General features: G+C 33.8%; 1 long non-coding RNA gene across 4 annotated transcripts; it reads right to left on the reverse strand.

Annotated features, from left to right (window-relative positions):
• Nucleotides 1-3,175, reverse strand: LOC113358500. 4 transcript variants are annotated; one of them, XR_003364597.1, is made up of 6 exons: nucleotides 2,974-3,175; nucleotides 2,186-2,267; nucleotides 1,136-1,210; nucleotides 1,003-1,046; nucleotides 384-921; nucleotides 1-311 (listed from the first exon to the last, which is right to left on the reverse strand). It is a non-coding gene; the product is annotated as an uncharacterized LOC113358500 (long non-coding RNA). The 4 variants fall into 4 exon arrangements; XR_003364596.1 differs by lacking the exon at nucleotides 2,974-3,175 and adding an exon at nucleotides 2,468-2,963 and having other exon boundaries at nucleotides 384-574; XR_003364594.1 differs by lacking the exon at nucleotides 2,974-3,175 and adding an exon at nucleotides 2,468-2,963.
• Nucleotides 3,176-4,754: the final 1,579 nt, after the last annotated feature.

Here is a 4,754-nt window from a genome sequence, read left to right on the forward strand (position 1 = left end):
TAAAGAAAAAAGTGAAGTACGTATCTGCTTAATTGTAAGACGTTAAAATATACATTTGTTTCGGCAGGTGTTACAATACACATTTAACTTGTAGAAATCTATTTTCTAATCAGCAAAAGCAAATTTTGAAATATGGGTCTTAAAGTTTGAAATATGGGTCTTACACTTTTACTTGGTATTTGGAGAAAACAATTTTTATTGTAGTGAGTACACTCAGTATAATACATAGACCTTCTCCAATCCAAATTTCAAAAACTTCCAGTAAGAGAAATCCGCTGAGCGTGCTTTTCCAATCCAGCAAAATCAAATCCCTAGTTCATAAATGTATGCAAACGGTCATCCACATAAACCACCAGAATTCAAAGCTCTATTAGTAGTATTACCTGATTAAGCAGCAGTATATTTACGACCAATTGTAGGCACCTTAGACCACCTACGGTAGCTCCTGATATTCACCTTAGACCATTAAATCCGTTTCAAGTAGCCTGTTCAGAAGAAAACACGGAATGTATGCTAGTAACGCATTTCCTTCCCTAGGGCATCGAGTCAATAGCTATAGGAACATATCTAGTTACTGCAATAAAAACATTTTGTTACATATGGTTTCACAGTTTCAGTTGCTAACGGTTGATTTGATTGATTTATTTCTCCTTTCTCAATTTCTTTCAATATCCAGTTACTGTTGGTGTCGAAATGGCAGTAAAACGGTAATATGTTGCGGGGTTGAAGGTGCAACATGTTTACCACATAAATGAAACTTGAGAAGATCCCTATATAGATGATTAAAAATGCTGAGCTACCTAAACCAGACTGGGTGTGCTTATTTTGCTGTCATAAATTAATTTGTGTTTGTCTGTTTCTCTGTGGGGGTATTAACTCACTGGTATATTCTCCCAGGCAATCATTTTTGTTAACAGGGTTCTGCGATGAAATTTACAAAGTTCTGATGAGAATTCAAATTGTGTTAGCGACAAATAAAAAAAAAAAAATCTAAGTTCTCACCTTTATAAACAGTCCCATCCAGTAATCATACTTGGAAGAACGATCTGCGAGAAATAGGCGCAACCGAATCATTGTTATAAAATGGAAATCCATTAATAGTCGTACTAACAAATGTATTTCAAGCATTTCTCACTCTTTGTCGCAGCATTTTAAAGGATCTTCATATTGCAAAAGTGATATCCAGTCTTGATGGTGCTCATAATCACAACTGCATAAGAATATAAATTCAAAGTATCTCATTTATGAAGATAAAAACTTCATTTCGGTGAACATGTAAAAGAGATAGTTAAAATTTCGAATTTAGTTAGCCCATAAAACAACATAGTGGCTTTGGGTAGTGAACAAAACCTGATGATATTAACTACCATTAGTATTAAATTCTTAATACATTTCACTGTCTATGGATGACAATCAACTAGATCAGAAAGTAAATAAGAACAGTTGCATGTTAAAATGAAGGCATCGCCTAATCAACATTTCTAAGTCCTAAGATTGCATAAGAATCACACATTAATTACTTCTTGTTCATCTTAAACTAAATCATGATTCATCTATACATGATAAGGTACCCAAGTAACACATTTTCTTCTCTAGGCGTCGGCCCAATAGCTCTATGAGCATATATAGTTACTGCGGTACTTGACATTACAAACTATGCAAACCTTCTTTTCTGTGAAACGATTTCTTTTAGGGAATCGAGTCAACCGACGACACAAACATTTCTTTAAAGTTGGTTGCACTGTTTCCGCTGGTTATCTCTTTTCCAGAACAGAATCAAGTTCAATATTACTGTAATTTTGGTGAACTATAGGGATTCTATAGTAATAATTAACTAAATTTAGACTAACTCTAATTTAATTTCATATCTTTTGAATTAACTACCTTCGTTCCATATTAAAGTATCTTTGATTCCACACCCCAATCTTATTAAAAAAAACAATCATAAAGTACAACGCACCAACAAATTAAAAGGAAAAAAAAAAACTTGAATCGGAAAAGATGTTACCCGAAAAGTAAGATTATACAATCCTTCGTAATCAAATCTTAGAAAATAATCAGTAAATGGTTCACCTTCTAGCATCATCGATATTTCTTTCAAAGCAAGATCAAAAGCATTTGCAACAAAAATCAAATTATTCAAAAATGGCATTAGAAAAAAAAGTAAAAAGAGGAGATCTCTGACCTTAGTTAGTCGGACTGTCTGGTACCTTGAAATCACTCTGTAAAAGCTAAAGAAGAAACAACAGTGATGTAGAACATCTTTTCTGCATTAAAAGCAATAACAACAATCAGCATAAGAAATTCAACCATTACGACAACCAAGTTCAGCAACACCCTAAACACATTAGATATAGATTTAGGTTCGTCCATTTCAATCCTTTATAAAGAGCATAATATCAATTTTCTGGTATGAATTGATTAAGAAACCATTATTTGCTTAAAAAATTGAAGTCACAGAAAAAACCTATTCAGTCACCCCCGAGAATCCTTCTAGAAGTAGTGAGCAACCGGATTAAGCAGGTTGGCGATGATCTACTAACTACATTAAATTGTAAGATGAAGAAACCGAAATCTATCACTATAAATCAACCCGGAATAAGTTTAATCATTGAAATTAATAAAATATAACCCTAAAGGAATACCAAATGAATTCCAACTTAATGATCTAAACAAAGAAATATCTAAGATCGAAAATTTCCATAAAAGTGATGAAATTCTTCATTGGGATCATATACAGAAGGACCACCACAAATTTTCCATAGCTCTATTTACAGATCATCCCCTGTAAAATCTCAATAATAAAATCTAAATATCCAACTTGATAAAAGAATTCTCACTTAAATCAGAGAACATGAAGGAATACGAAATTCGAAATACAATCAGAATAAAATTAGAATTTTGATTTAGAAACTATTAAAAAAATGAAGCTCTCTTAAAAATTATCCACGCAACTATAGAGTTTCTACTGACCATTTGTTTTTCATTCATTGCTCATAATTAATCTTGGACGCGAAAGGGCAACGGGTGAAACTGTTAACGTTAAGGAGAAAACACAATTACTCTGGTTAAAATTAGGAAGCTTGTAACGGCATATTTGAAGAGGCAATTAAATGTAAATAACCTGAAACGTCCAATGATGAAACATTGATGTGTGAGCTAAGAAATCAGGTATAAGGAGTAAACAAAAAAAAAACCAATTCCTAGCTCTAAAACGGATTTGTACATAAAAATTATGAAAAAATTCACACACATGAGGAATCAAAAATATCATCTTGAGGGAATCAGAGAAGCAAGTAAAAATAATACTTATTAAAAATTTGATACAAATAACGAACAAAAAATTGAAAGAAAATTTGATCTCTTCATAGACTCACAAAATCATACCTGTAATCTCTTAATATATCTTTGAAATGATGAGGGTACCAAGTACACCACAATATTTTCGATATCAACCTATAAGTCTGGTACCTTACTGAAAAAACGGGGGTCTAACAACACCACCCAATATTTCGCTTAGCAATCTGTATGGACAAACTCGAATAAACTTTTAAGAGAATCAACAAGACTCAATCAATTAAAAGTATATCAACGAGTTTATATCTCTCTTCTTGATTTGATTTACTCAAGAAAGAACTGCGAGTTCTAATCAAATACAAGGAATAACTCGGATGGTACCAAAGACCAATATCCAAGGATCAATCAATGACAATCAACAACCAAAGGTTGGATTACTCTAATTGATGATCTAACGCACAACCTGGACTATTTCAATTATAAAGATAAAACAATATAATGCGGAAATTGAAATAACACAGACACCAGAAATTTTGTTAACGAGGAAACCGCAAATGCAGAAAAACCCCGGGACCTAGTCCAGATTGAACACACACTGTATTAAGCCGCTACAGACACTAGCCTACTCCAAGCTAACTTCGGACTAGACTGTAGTTGAACCCCAATCAGTCTCCCACTGATCCAAGGTACAGTTGTACTCCCTACGCCTCTGATCCCAGCAGGATACTGCGCACTTGATTCCCTTAGCTGATCTCACCCACAACTAAAAGTTGCTACGACCCAAAATCGCAGGCTTGACAATAAACAAATCTGTCTCACACAGACAAGTCTATCAAAGGATCAATCTGTCTCCCACAGATAAACCCTGAAAGGTTTTGTTCCGTCTTTTGATAACAATCAAAGGTGAACAGGAACCAATTGATAATCTGGTCTTATATTCCCGAAGAACATTCTAGAGTTATCAATCACCTCACAACAATCTTAATCGTATGGTAGCGAAACAAGATGTTGCGGAATCACAAACAATGAGACGAAGATGTTTGTGATTACTTTGTATATCTTGCCTATCGGAGATATCAATCTCAAGCCAATCAATCTGATTTTACTCGTACGATAGAATATGCAAGATCAGATCACACAACTACGATAAAAGTAGTATCGGTCTGGCTTCACAATCCCAATGAAGTCTTTAAGTCGTTAACCTGGTTTTAGAAGAAGAAAACCAAATGTTAAAGGAAAATCCACTCTAGCACGCAAACTAGTATCACACGTAAGGTGTGGGGATTAGTTTTTCACAATACTAGATGTTTCCTTTATACAGTCTTTTTTTTTTTGATAAAGAGAAAAATTTCATAGATATCAGCCAGGATTGTGATCTGTTGCCAGAAGCTCACAAAATCCTGGATTAAACTTTTCAACAAACAATATTGGCATTGCTGACTGCATGACATGTTTGG

The sequence above is a fragment of the Papaver somniferum genome, chromosome 3 (genome assembly GCF_003573695.1).
Source record: "Papaver somniferum cultivar HN1 chromosome 3, ASM357369v1, whole genome shotgun sequence".
Lineage (NCBI taxonomy): Eukaryota > Viridiplantae > Streptophyta > Magnoliopsida > Ranunculales > Papaveraceae > Papaver > Papaver somniferum.